The sequence below is a fragment of the Ursus arctos genome, unplaced genomic scaffold, assembly GCF_023065955.2.
Source record: "Ursus arctos isolate Adak ecotype North America unplaced genomic scaffold, UrsArc2.0 scaffold_36, whole genome shotgun sequence".
Taxonomy (NCBI): Eukaryota; Metazoa; Chordata; class Mammalia; order Carnivora; family Ursidae; genus Ursus; species Ursus arctos.
Genome location: NW_026623050.1, coordinates 8,770,819 through 8,785,685, shown reverse-complemented (window position 1 = coordinate 8,785,685; position 14,867 = coordinate 8,770,819). Strand labels below are relative to the sequence as shown.

At 38.2% G+C, this 14,867-nt stretch overlaps 1 protein-coding gene across 3 annotated transcripts in view; it reads left to right on the top strand.

The window, feature by feature from the left end:
* The first annotated feature begins 247 nt into the window (after positions 1 to 247).
* Positions 248 to 14,867, top strand: part of TTBK2 (tau tubulin kinase 2) — a 133,460-nt gene continuing 118,840 nt past the window's right edge. For all 3 annotated transcript variants that reach the window (XM_026479903.4, XM_057306194.1, XM_048218300.2), the window contains exon 1: positions 248 to 623. The gene's annotated coding sequence lies outside the window, so the exon portion shown is untranslated. The remainder of the gene's footprint in view (positions 624 to 14,867) is intronic.

Genomic DNA, 14,867 nt, shown 5'->3' with positions numbered 1-14,867 from the left:
ACATGCGCACTACCATTGTGATGCTCCTTTCCCGGTAACTCGCCCTCTCAGGCAAACCTGAAGATAGCGGCAATTCTCCGGTGGGGGGCGGAGACGCTCCCTGCCTTGACTCTCCGCCCACTTCCTGATAGGCAATGGGACCAGCCAACCGACGTGGCGGACCCGGGAGGCGCTCTCCAATCAGCACCTGTGGCGGAGAGGTGGGCGTGCGTACTGGCAGGGCAGGTGGGCTAGGCTGTGTCGGGTTGCGAAGGGGGAGAATAACGTCGGGTCGGGTCAGCGGGCGCTGCAGTAGTCGCCGCAGCGGCGATGGGAGCGGTGGGGACGAGGCGGCGGCGGCGGCGGCAGGAGGAGGAGCAGGGGCTGGCACAAGAGCAGCGGCTGGGGGCGGCCAGCAGCAGCATTAACAGCAGCCGCCGCCGCCGCCAGTAAACGCGGACGGTACCCGAGGGGACTACCAAGCCGGCCGGCCCTCGAAGCCGCGCTCGGGTCCCGCCGCAGTCGGCGGCGGGGGATGGGCAGGCGGCGGCGGTCCCGCCTGCTGAGGGTTGATCCCTGCAGGTCCTGGCCCTGAGCTGGATCCGAGCCCTCCGCCCGAAATCCCTGCGTCCGCCACGGCCCAGGTAGGACACACCCCCCCGAACCCCCAGGGCGCCGCGCGGGTGCCCTGGGCCCCGCCCTCCCCCAGTCCTGACCCCCTCCTCGGGCCGCACCCCTCGCGGAGCGACCGACCCTGGTGCGGAGGGGAAGGGTAAGACAGAGACTCCTCGGTGGCTGCCCACGCCCTGGGCTTCTGCCAGATCTAGTCACTCCACCTCGGAGACCTTCTGCTTCTGCCCCCTTTCCCCGAAGGCTTGTGCCCCGTTTCCCGAGAAGCTTTTGGTGTCTTCACTGAACTTGGAGGGTCACGAAGCTTCGTCTGTTTCTCTCTCTGTGGGTGACCCACATATTACTTGTGTTCATGCTGCTTCTGGTACCAGGACTGAACACACAGGATTCTTAAGATACACCGAGAGCTTCTTTCGCACCCCGCCTCCCCAAATATAATAGAAGGAGGCATGGGACTATATAGTGTTCGCTGTGTAGTAATGACGATGAAGGCCATGACTTTTTGGTACTTAAGGTGCGAAGTAATGACCTGAGGGATTTGCCCGTCATTTGCCTTGACTAAGGTGATGTTGACACTCTGGGATGCTGTAGGAGGGACAAAAGACTCCACACATATGTAATGTCAAATCAGGGAAGTAAACAATCCACTGGGATGCCAGGATACTTTATCGCGCAGTGAAGTTAATTTTGTTTCAGCGTGGCAGCATTAGAGGTAAAAATGACATTGAGTTGTACTTTGCTTTGAATTAAAGTTGATAGGTGGCAGCAATCCCGGTATTAACTCTTCTCATCCTTAGCTTTAGAAATTGTTCTTTCTTTGAATCTTAAAGAGGGCAGTTTTCTTATAACCTGTGTATTATGTAAAGATGTTCTGGTATTCAATAGAAATTGAGATTTTGTGTGCATGTATGAGGATCACATTATTATGAATGGCCGCATATACACACACACACAGGGAGGATCTACTCAGTGTGTTTTGTTACAGTGTTTGCTTCTGAGCCATTAATAACAGTTGCATTGGTTTCTAAACACTGATTTGCCAGAATAGACCACAAAGATGTGTTTGCTGTTTTCTTTTTGCTAAATAGAATAGAGGAACGTTCTATTTCGGGGAAAAGGGAGATAGGACATTGATTTTAAAGTATTGAGGGAATTGGAAGCTATGTATTTCTTATAAAGAAGTGGTAATGATGACAAATATTAGTAATATGAGTAATCTTGAAGAATTAATATTAACTCTAGAAATTTTTCAAATAATAAAGACTTCCATGGCATATTGTAATCTATTCAAGTTGAAAAGATACCAAAAGGAGTCTTTAATTTAGAAGCTTATGTTTTCCTGTATGATACATTTTTATCAAGGCACTGAAAGGGATGTTTGAAGCATGATTATGAAGGGAAGTTTTTCTAGCACTTTTCCTTAATGATAGAATGTTAAGAAATGTTTTTTCCTCTTTCAGTGTTAGGCACATAAAGGAAATTGAAGTCCCTAGCTTCTTTAACTTAATTTCTAATATCAAATTGAAACAAATTTGATCTTCAGTGGGGGACTAAGAATAATGTATCTCACTCATTATCTTGTCCTATGGTTAATACATAATTTAGTGAATTCTCTATTGTATTGTATATGACTTCAGATTTTGTGTCTTTTTTGACTTTAAAAAATACTGATTATTTTAATGCCTCAGGAAATCTTCATGAGATTAGGCTCATTTATTTTAGCAAATTGAACTCAATTATATAAAGCTTCAAATATCTTTAAATGTAGTGTTGGAAGTGAAGTTTGTATAATTTAGACAATTTTGAAGGTATTTTACATAAAAATGCACGGAAATGTGAGAATTAGTGATAGATTTTTCAATGTAAACGAATGTTACGGAGCTGAGTTCACTATGATCATGGAATTTAACTTCGGCAGGGGCAGTCAATTCTTTGTTTTATAACTTTAAAAAGTAATATATAGAGATGACAACTTGACTGCTACTCATGAGAGACTTTGACCTGGAATCACCCAACTAAGACACTCTTAGATTCCTGATCCTCAGAAACTGTGTGAGTTAATGAATGTTTGTTGCCTTAAAAAAAAGAAAAAAAGCAAAAAAGCAATACCTAAGGGAAAATGTTTAATGACCATTATTGAACTAGCGTGGGCTGAACTGATTTGCAAAATGAAACAGCCTTTGAGAATTAATGGAGAATGTAGCTTACTTCCTTCCCCACTTAAAAAAAAAAAAACAAAAAACTCCTGTAGAAAAATTCTTTAGGGGAACCTGGGTGGCTCAGTCAGTTAAGCTTCCCACTCATGATTTAAGCTCGGGTCATGATCTCAGGGTGGTGAGATCCAGCCCTGCGCCAGGCACCACACTAAGCATGGAGCGTGCTTACGATTCTCTTTCTCCCTCTGCCCCTCTCTGCACCTCATCATGTCTCCTTAAAACTATTACAGCTCTGAACCTCATTATCTCTCCTTAGAACCATTGTAATAGCTTTATCCATTCGTTCATTAAATATTTGTTAAGCATCTACCGTGTTACTATGCTAGGGGTTAGAGATTTGGCAGTGAAAAGGACAAAAATGACGTCACTTTTGGAGCTTACAATATAGTGGGAGCAGTCTGTTGTAGAGTAAGGAATTACAGGTGTTGCAAGCATCATGAAGGAAAAATGCATGAACATGTTAACAGACAGACCTAACAGTCTCAGAAGTGGGTTCAGGGAAGTAGTCTTCTGTTTTGTCACCACAGTTTATTCTACATACTCTACCAGATTCAGAGGTTAGTAGATATATTGTATTGTAAGCAGTTAAATAATTAAAAATAATAAATAATAATAATTTTATTTTTAAATTAAAATTTTAATAAAAATTTTAATAAGAATTAAATGGTCACACAACCTTTGAAACAGCTTCAGACAAACCCTTTCAGAACTCCAGAACACTTCGAAAAATTTGGTTCTACAGAGTCCACCTCTCCCTCCAATTGAGTTTCTACTTTGAGTTCTCCCAGGCTTCAATTGCTTGAGTGTTGACAGAATTCCGGTGTTATGTTTCACATTCTCTGCTTGAACCTCAGAAATTAGGACTAGGCATTACCAGTAGGAGGGTATGTATGGTTATAAAAGAGGTCTTCCAGGTAAGTAGAGAGTTATCTCTTAGCTAGAATCTAGCAGTGTATAGGTCAATTATTAAATGTACAAGTAATTAGGATATAATTTGAATATCTTTGTAAGTTTAAAAGTATATACTGCATTTGTAAATCAGAAAAAAAAACCTTGTCATATGCTGGCACCTAATTTTGTATTAGAAAATAAGGTTAGTAGAGCCATTAACCTCTTAAATTAATAAATGCTTACAAAACAAATGAATATAAACTGTTAATTACGCATCAAGATGAGATTTGAATGTATTCTCATTTCTACTGTAACATATCATAGGCCTTAGATTACTTACTCTCTTTTCATCTCAGGTTTGCTATTTTTATAAAGGGAAATTAATATACTTAAAATATAATTACAATGGAGATCATTACAGGGAAGTTTTCTGTATTGATGTTTTTTCCTTTGTCTTAGTGGAAAGATCATAGATATAATGCTTTGGTTGATATGGTTACGGATTTTACCCAAGAAATGGTCTTGCTTAGTGTTTTCATTACAGTCTGGACATGTAAGTTACACTGTACTTTCTTTAGTTGTTAGTGTTGTAGTCAGGGAGAAGAAAACTAGATTGTTTACACTTTTATCCTGTTGTCAGTAATTGTAACCATACTGACTTCTAAAGTTTCTCTTTACTTAAATAGAAAATTTACTTTCTTGGATTTATTTATTGAAACCAGAGAGATTCCATGCTATTGGAGGTGTAATTTACCTCCTGAAAAGTTTAGAAGGAACATTTGAAGTATGGTGACTGTTCCTTTCCTTTTGCTATCAGCAAATAAGGTTATTCACAAATCTTCATCACTTTTTAATAACCCTTTAGAGATGCTCTTGCTAAAACCTGTGGGGTAAAACAAAAACAAAATCCCGTGGGGTTTATCCTGTTCTTGACTCTTATTTCTGTTGTTTACATTAATATTATTAGATGTCTTGAAAAACTTACCTGTTAATGTAGTCTCTGAAAATTTGTGTCTGTATCTCAGCTTGTTTAAAAACATAATTGAGGTTATTTTTTATCATGTGAAAAGTATATTATTTTGACTTTTGAGATACATGAGGTAGCCACTCTGCATCTAACTATATTTTAATCTATTTTTGGAATACAAATTATGTGTTCTATATACTATTTACATAATAGATCATGATTACTTTGAAAGCATCTGATCTTTCACTATAATAATAGAGGATGTTTGGTATGTTTATAGTTTTCATCAAATTTGAAAAAATTTAAGACATTTTCTCTTTAGATTTTTCTTCCCCCCCAAGCATAGAATCTTTCTGGGCCCAATAAGTGTATCTAGAAATTAAACTATCTACAAAAAGTGGAGAGAAACTTTATATAAGACAGTATGGTTACAGTAACTGACAACAAAGTAAAAGTGTAAACAATCTGTTCTTTCCTTCTGCGACTCCAGTTACATGTATGTTAGGCTTTTTGATGTTAGCACATAGCTAACTGGTGCTCTGTTGGTTTGGTTTCTTTTTCTCTGTATGTTTAATTTGGGGTAGAGTTTCCCCCCCCATCTTGAAGTTCACTGATCCCTTCCTCTAGGGTAGCTAATCTGGTGTTAGTCCTATACAGTGTTGGGTTTTTTGTTTTTTGTTTTTTTGTCTCAAATTAGAATTCCTTGTCTACCAGTTCTATCATCTGTATCTTTTCTGGGTCTGTTTTTACTTTTCTTTTCTTTCTTTTTTCTTTCTTTCTTTCTTTCCTTCCTTCCTTCCTTCCTTCCTCTCTTCCTCTCTCTCTTTTTCTTCCTTCCTTCCCTCCCTCCCTCCCCCATCTCTCCCTCTTTCCTTTCTTTTTCTTAAAGTATAATTGATACACAGTTTTACATGAGTTTTAGGTGTGTACAACATAGTGCTAAGACAAGTCTGGAGTTATGCTATGCTCACCACAAGTGTAGCTCCCGTCTGTTACCATACAGTGCTGTTACAGTATCATTGACTGTATTTCCTATGCTTAACCTTTCATGTCTGTGACTTATTAATTCCATTACTAGAAGCCTATACCATTCACTCCCCTTCATCCATTTTGCCCATCCCACCACTGCCCTTCCCTGTGGCAGCCAGCAGTTTGTTCTTTGTTTTTGTGGGTCTGATTTTTTGTTGTTGTTATTTGTTTTTGTTTTTTGGGTTTTTTTAGATTCCACATATAAGTGAAATCATATGGTATTAGTCATTCTCTGTCTGACTTATTTCACTTAGCATAATACTCTCTAGGTCCATCCATGTTGTCACAGATGGCAAGATCTCATTCTTTTATGGCTGAGTAATATTCCGCATTCCATATTATTCCACACATATAAGTTCTTTATTCATTCTTCTCTTGATGGACACTTAGTTTGCTTCCATATCTTGGCTATTGTAAGTAATGCTTCAGTAAACACAGGGATGCACATATCTTTTTGAATTAATGTTTTCATTTTCTTTGGGTAAATACCTAGTAGTGGAATTACTGGATCATATGGTATTTCTAGTTTTAGTTTTTTGAGGAATGTTCATACTGTTTTCCACAGTAGTTGTACCAATTTGCATTGCACCAGTAGTGTAAGGGATTCCTTTTTCTCTACATCCTTGCTCACACTTGTTATTTCTTATCTTTTTGATGCTAGCCATTCTGACAGGTATAAGGTGATACCTCATTGTGGTTTTAATTTGTATTTCCTTAATAATTAGAGATGTCGAACATCCTTTCATGTGTCTGTTGGCCATCTGTATGTCTTCTCTGGAAAAATGTCTATTTAGGACCTCTGCCCATTTTTAAATTGGATTATTTGGTTTTTTTTTTGCCATTGAGTTGTCTAAGTTCTTTATATATTTTGGATATTAACTCCTTATCATATATATCATTTGCAAATATCTTCTCCCATTCAGCTGGTTGCCTTTTCATTTTGTTGATGGTTTCCTACACTGTGCAAAAGCTTTTTGTTTTGGTGTGGTCTCAATAGTTTATTTTTAATTTCCTGCTCCCTTCCTGCAGAGACCTATCTAGAAAAATGTTGCTAAGGCCAGTGTCAGAGAGATTACTGCCTATGTTTTCTTCTAGGAATTTTATGGCTTCAGGGGCGCCTGGGTGGCTCAGTCATTAAGCGTCTGCTTTCGGCTCAGTGCGTGATCCTGGCGTTCTGGGATCGAGCCCCACATCAGGCTCCTCTGCTGGGAGCCTGCTTCTTCCTCTCCCACTCCCCCTGCTTGTGTTCCCTCTCTTGCTGGTTGTCTCTTTCTCTGTCAAATAAATAAATAAAATCTTTTTTTTTTTAAAAAAGGAATTTTATGGCTTCAGGTTTCACAGTTAGGTCTTTAATCCATTTTGAGTTTGTTTTTGTGTATGGTATAAGGAAGTGGTCCAGTTTCATTCTTTTGCATGTGGCTGTCTAGTTTTCCCAGCACCATGTACTGAAGGGACTGTCTTTTCTCTATTGTACAATCTTGCTCATTTTGTTGTAGCTTAATTGACCATAAATGTGTGGTTTTATTTCTGGGTTCTCTATTTAGTTTCATTGAGCTATCTGTCTGCTTTTGTGCCAATACCATACTGTTTTGATTATTACAGCTTTGTAGTAGATCTCGAAGTCTGGGATTGTGATGCCTCCATCTTTGTTTTTCTTTCTCAAGAATGCTTTGACTTGGGTCTGTTTTTGTTGACTGATATTTCTCCTTATTTGCATCCCTCGTAATTTATTTGAGTGCTAGGCATTATGATTTGTCATTGTTATGTGCTAGAATTTTTTTTTTTATTCCTTTAAATGTTTTCAGGGTTTATTTTGGGGTACAGTTAAGTTACTTGAAAATAGTTTGATTCATTCTAGGCCCTGGATGTTTTCGAAGGTCTTTTTCACTCTGGTGAGTTATGCAAACTATTTGCAGCCGTATTTGAGCATCAGGGATTGTTCTGCCTGCCCCCTTCCATGATTTGAACTTAGCTTCGATCACTTCACTTCCTTATACACATACACTTACAAGTACTCAGCCAGAGTGTCAAGGGGAATCAGTCCTTTTTAGATATCCACAGCTCATTCTTTGTGCTGATCTCTCCTCTCCAGTGTTTTGTCCTGTTTTGACTTTCCCAGAACTCTGAATTTTGTCTCCTTAACTCAGTGAGAGTGCTGAGCTCTGTTTGGGTTCCCCATTCCTGTGCTGCGGCCTGGGAATTCCCTCCCAAGTGGTGAGCTGGGGTCAGTTGTAAGGCTTGCCTTATTTATTTCCCTTTTCTCGTGGATCCTTGTTCTGTAGTGCCTGTTTCTATAGTGTCTAAAATCCATTGTCCTTTCTTCTAGTTGTTGAAGGTGGGAGGGTAAATCTGGTCCCTATTACTTTATTGTGGCCAGGAACTGCAGTGGTCTGGTGAGTATATTTAAATCTCAAACAAAGAGGAGTCATATTTCACAGCTATGCTGTCATTAGAAATCAATGTATTATCTTTATGCCCAAATATAGCTTCAGAAATATCTTCTATACCCTTTAGACGTGTCATAAGTTCTTCTGATGATTAATGCTAACATTCTTTCCATTGGGATTAAAATTGTAGGTAGAAATAATTTTCCTGGGGCACCTGGGTGGTCCAGTTGTTTAAGCACCCGACTCTTGATTTTGGCTCAGGTCATGATCTTGGGGTCCTGGGATCGAGCCCCGCATTGGGATCCCCACTTAGCGAGCAGTCGGCTTGTCTCCTTTGCCCTCTGCCCCTCCCCCTGCTCATGGGCAGTCCTGTGTGTGTGTGCGGTCTCTCTCTCTCTCCCGAATAAATAAATCTTTAAAATATTTTTCTTATTTTTCTGTTAGAGCAGAATTTAACATAAACTGTATATGGCACTACTTGTAAAAACCACACTGTTATTTATTTTATGAATTATCTAGCTTCCCTTCCAAACAGAATTTTATTACTTCAGTGTATCTAGATAATAGTTCTAACTGGACTTCCTTTCCTTTTGCTTTATATCCTCCCCCTGCTCTGAAGTCCTTCAGTGGCTCCCCTTTGTCTACTGAAATAGAATGAGTTCACTTTCTTCCTAGCCTGATTTTTACAGTCTGAACTTTACCTTTCACACTTAACGTATTTTCTCTATGATCAGAACTTTTTTAGACTAGTGTTAGTCCGTTTAGACTAATGTACACGTTCATTTTTCCCATGCACTTGTGTGTTATGTTCATTTCTTCTTCTGTGCCTTTGCTTAGCTCCTCATTTAGCTTTTGCCTTCAAACAAACCACTCCAAAATGCAGAGGCTAAAACAACAATTTGTTAATTAACTATTCTATGGATTGGCGGTTTAGGCCCAGATGAATGGTTCTTTTTTTGGTGTTGTCCGGGCTCTCTTATGTGACGCAGTCAGCTATCTTGGGTTTCTTCACAATCTAGGTTCCAAAACCAGTAAAAGAGGGCAAATTCAGTGCTTAAGTGCTTGTCAAGTTTCTGGTTGTGTTTGCTAATGTCCTGTTGGTCAAAGCAAGTCACAGGGCCAAGCCCAGTTTCTAGGATGAAGAAAGAAACTCTACCTCTTAATAAGAGACGAAGCAAGGTCACAACGTAAAGAGATGTGTATACAGGAATGGGAGGAATTTGTGGCTATTTTGCAATCTACTGAATTATTGTAAATCCTGTCCACCTCCTCTAAGAAACTTTGTACGATCATCCTAGCCAATGTAAACCTCCCACAGTTCTGATGTGTCATACGTACTTGGCCCCTACAATTTGATGTTGATTAACTTTTTATATTTTTTACCTTTTAAATCCAGAGAATTAATGTTAATTTCTGTTTTTGTATTCTGTGTTCTATTTCAAAGACTAATTTGGAAATAATTGTTTGCATTTTCTTCTTTCTTTGATTGTAAACTCATTGAGGGCAAAACCTGCATTATACTTCTATCTACTCTTCTGTGTATTCATAGCAATTTATTGAATGACTGTATGTTATACTTTCAAGTCGACTCTCAATTATTTGCTGGAGGATGATTTAATTTCAGTCAGCTGTATAGGAGGTGAAAGAAGTTTCATTCATTCCAGTAATTAAACATTTATTAGAAAGATTGTTCTGTGGTTGGTATTACATTAGGTACTAAGTACAAAGATGAGAATAATACTCTAATTGAGGTCATCTTTTGACCTCAAGAAATTTATAGTCTATTAGGAAGACATTGTAAATTATGTATATATTTCTAAGCTTGCTTCTTTATTGCAAACCTAGATTTCTGCCCTGTGCCTAACTCATAGGTCAGCTGGCTTTTCACCATTGCGTAGATGCAACAGTCTCTTGCTGGTCTGCCATACTGCTAGATGGTTGTTGCCTAATCTGTTCTGTTTCTGGCTATCCTTGCCTCTGGTTCGTATGACTATTATCTGTTACTGTTCTTATTATAAGACATACCAATCACAGACTACATAAAACTTAGTTGTGCTGTTTAACAAATAATTATAAATGGTTAAGAAATAGAATATTACCTGCATTTCAGAAGCCCCTTCCTGATCTCATCCCCTTTTACCCCAAAGGAATCTATTCTTGTGATTTTTGTGAAAAATCATGTCCTTCGTTTTCTTTAGACCTACTACCTATGTTTGCATCCCTATTTAACATAATTTAGTTTTACTTATTTTTTAACTTTATATGAAAGGATTTATATTGTATGTATACTTTTGTCTTGCTTGAGTTTTTTCAGTGTTGTTTGTGAGATTTGTTCCTATAGTCCAGTGTTGCAGTAGTTTCTTCATTTTCATTTTATTTTATTTATTTTTTTAAAGGATTTTATTTATTTATTTGACAGAGAGACAGCCAGCGAGAGAGGGAACACAAGCAGGGGGAGTGGGAGAGGAAGAAGCAGGCTCCCAGCAGAGGAGCCCGATGCAGGGCTTGATCCCAGGACCCTGGGATCACGCCGTGAGTCGTGAGTCGAAGGCAGATGCTTAACGACTGAGCCACCCAGGCGCCCCTTCATTTTCATTTTAGTACAGGTTTTGTGGTAGGTAGAAAATAGTCCCTCAAAAATATTCATGCTCCGATCCCTGAAGACTGTGAATGTGTTACCTTATATGGTAGAAGGAACTTTGCAGGTGTGATTAAGTTAAGGCTTTTGAGGGGGGAAGATTATCCCTGATTATTCAGGTTGGTTCAATGTAATCCCAAGGGACAGTATAAGAGGGAGGTGTATATAAAAAGCTGTGATGATGGAAGCAAAGGTCAGAGAGAGATTTGAAGATGCTAAACCACTAGCTCAGAGGATGGGGCCATGAGTCAAAGCATCCAGGCAGCTTCTAAAAGCCGGAAAAGGGATTCTCCCCTATAGTTTTCAGAAGGAGCATAGCCTTGCTGACACCTTGATTTTATCCCCATTAGAAGTCTGGACTTCTCATCTCTAGAACTGTAAGATTATAAATTTGTGTTGTTTTGCCATGAAATTTGCAGTAATTTGTTACAATAGCAGTAGGAAACAAATACTTTTTTTTTCTTTAACTCTATGAATGTACTACACTTTATCCATTCTTCTCTTGCTGGACATTCGGGTTGTTTTTAGTTTTGGTGTTTATGGATGGTGTGGCTATGAACATATTTGTGTGTGTTTCCTGGTGCCCATGAGAGAAGAGTGTTTTTAGGATATATACCTGGAAAAAGAGTTGTTGGGTCATGGGGTATGCCTATTTTCAGCTTTATAATGTAGAACTATTTTCCAAAGTACTTTCCTACCAGCAGTGTATGAGAGTCTTTAAGTTTTTATTTTTAAATAATTTCTTCTTTGATAGTCACTATGATAATGCTTCCTTCCTTCATGTGGGCGGGTTCTCAAAATTTGCTTCAAGTCAAGACACATTTAGGAACTAATTTATACTGTTTCCAATCTAGAAATAGCAGGTGTCATTGGTTTATTTTTATTCCCTTTTTGATCAACTAATTTTTCTATTAACTTTAAGAGCAAAATTATAACAATGCAAATGCTGTAATTTAATTTGTAATTATAGTTGTAGAGAAATAATTTTCTCTTGCTGATAAAAACATTTTTATTTGAATTTGATAAGTAGTAGTTGTATAATAGGTTTAAATTCAAGGCCTTCATGCAAACATCATTTCTTTTCATCAGCATTCAAGCGGCACAGGGTCTGTTTTGGACAGTAGTATGTCTGTGGATATGACAATTTCTCCTTCTTTCAGTTGAGAAGCATACAAAATGATTTACTAAGTAATGACAACCATTTATTGAGCATACTTATTGTGCCAAGCAGTGTGATAAATAAACACTTTACATATATCATATATTATCACTTTTAATCCTTAGATAGCCGCTGTTCTTATCTCTTTTTCATAGATGAGGAGATTGAGGCCCAGAGAAGTTAAGTAATGGGCCTTAGATTACAGAGCCAGGATTTGAATCTCGGTAGTCTGGTCTTAATGTCTATTTTGTGAGAAGTCCCTGGAGTTAGAAGACAATAAACACACGGCAGTATTATGTTAATTTCTCTTATAAGGAGTTCTCTTCATTAGGTGTGGTTTGGTTTGGCTTATGTTTATGGAATTCTTATACAATTTTTTATCCATTTGCCATTGTTCCTCTTATCATTCTTATTTCCATTTTCTCTTTATTTTTCCTTTCTCCTCTCATCTTTCTGTTGTATTTGTATATGTGAATCTATATGACTTTTAAATTATAGCTTGAAGTCTCATTTTCAGCTCATCAATTAACTTCATCAACTGTCTATTGATTAATGCAAAGTTTATATTTTTTTGATTATGGCAGAGGATATGTGATTATGATATGGTCTTCATCTTCAAGGGATTTATAATCTAGGGGATTGTCAGTATTATATTAATTTGTTGGCTTCTTCTCACTTTTTTCTATCTAGTAAATGTTTCAAATGATTTTTTACCACATGTTGTTTGGCAAGTTGAATCTCTATTTAGTATGTTTTGTCCATATTTTCATCATCTTTGGGTCTGTTTTGACAACACCTCCACATTTAGCATCATTGTCTGAATTTATTAGTATGCTATTTATTCCCTATTTTAGGTCATTAAGGATATTATCAAGGAGGAATTTATTTAGGGACGCCTGGGTGGCTCAGTCGTTGAGTGTCTGCCTTTGGCTCAGGGCGTGATCCCGGCGATCTGGGATCGAGCCCTGCATCAGGCTCCTCCGCTGGGAGCCTGCTTCTTCCTCTCCCACTCCCCCTGCTTGTGTTTCCTCTCTCGCTGGCTGTCTCTGTCTCCGTCAAATAAATAAATAAAATCTTTGGAGGAAAAAAAAAAACCAATTTCTAAAAAAAACCAAAACCAAAAACGGAGGAATTTATTTAATTATTTTCTTGCAGTATATAGTTTTCTCGCATCAAGATTGATTATTTTTAACTTATTAGTGTTACTGAAAAAATGAATTCCAATTATTTGACAGCATTGATACTGCAGCCAAATTACATTAATTTTTTAAGATATAATCAGTGATGTGGAATCGAAAAGAACCTGTGGTTCACATACAGCTTTGAGAAACTATTGCCCCTTGCCATTAAGGTCTGGTATATTAGTTATGTATTACTGCATAGCAAATTACCCCAAATTTAGTGTTTTAGAACAGCAACATTTATTATCTCACAGTGTCTGTAAGTCAAGATTTTGGTTTGTGACTCAGCTAGGTACTCTGTTTTAGGGTCAATCACAGGCTTCAGTCAAGGTAGGCTGTAGATGTCACATGACTCATTTGGGGAAGGATCTGTTTCCAGGCTTAGTCCGATGGTTGGTATGATTCGGTTCCTTGGGAATGGTTGGACAAAGGTCCTCAGTTCTCTGCTAGCTGTTGGTACCTATTATAAGTGGAGTCATATAATTCTGCTAACAGGTGCTGCCCTCAGTTCTTTGCCATGTGGGCCTTTCCTGGGGGCAACATGGCAGCTTGCTTCATCAGAATAAGCAAGTGTGAAGAGCCAAAGAGAGAGAATGTCAGCAAGGTAGACATTGCAGTCTTTTAGAATACGTCTGGGAAGTGACCTATCACTTTTGCTGTATTCTGATCATTAGAGGCAAGTCAGTAGATTCACCTACATTTGATGGGAGGTGATCAAAAGCATCTAATGGGGGATCATTGGGAGCCATTTTAGAAGAAGTGTAGTATACCTTGGTAGCTTATAGGATTCTGGGCTTTTCCCCTAGGGTTCAATTCCTATTTGGAACAGGTGTATCCTTAGATTTATTTCAGTGTTCTGTGAAAGACTCTACATAGGATACCACTTTATTCCTGACAATTGAGAGTGAGACAGTGAAAATTATTTGGCTTTTGTGGTTATATCTGAGGGGTACCTAGTAGTCATTAAAATTTTTTTTTATTGTGGTAAAATACATATAAGATTTACCATTTTAACCATTTTTAAGTGGGCAGTTCAGTGGCATTAAGTACATTAACGTTGTACATATATCACCACCTGAACTTTTTCATCTTCCTCAAATGAAATTCTGTACCCAGTAAACAATAAATCTCTGTTATCCTGTCCTTGCAGCCCCTGGCAACCACCAGACAGAAACTACTTTTCTGTCTCTATGAATTTGGCTACTCTAGGTGCCTATTATAAATGGAATCATATATTCGACCTTTTGTGAGTGTCTTATTTCACTTAGCATGTCTTCAAGTTTCATTCATGTTGCGGTATTTTGAGAATTTCCTTCCTTTTTAAGATTGAATAATATATCATTGTATGTATGTACTACATTTTGTTTATCCATTCATTTGTCACTTGGGATGGATACTTGGCTGCTTCCACGTCTTGGCTATTGTGAATAATGCTGCGATGAACATTGGTGTACAAATATATTGACTACTTACTTTGAATTCTTTTGGGGATATACTCAGAAGTGGAATTGCTTGATCGTATTTTAATTCTACGTTTTAGCTTTGGGGGAACCTCCAATACTGTTTTCTGTAGTGGTTGCACCATTTTACATTGACATCAGCAATGCACAAGTTCCAGTTTCTCCTCATCTCTGCCAGCAGTTTTGTGTGTGTGTGTGTGTTTGTTTATAATTGTCATTCTAATGGGTATAAGGTGGTTAGTGGTTTGATTTGCATTTTCTTAATAATTAATGATGTTGAGCATCTTTTCATGTGCTTATTGACCATTTGCATATTTTCTTTAGAAAAAT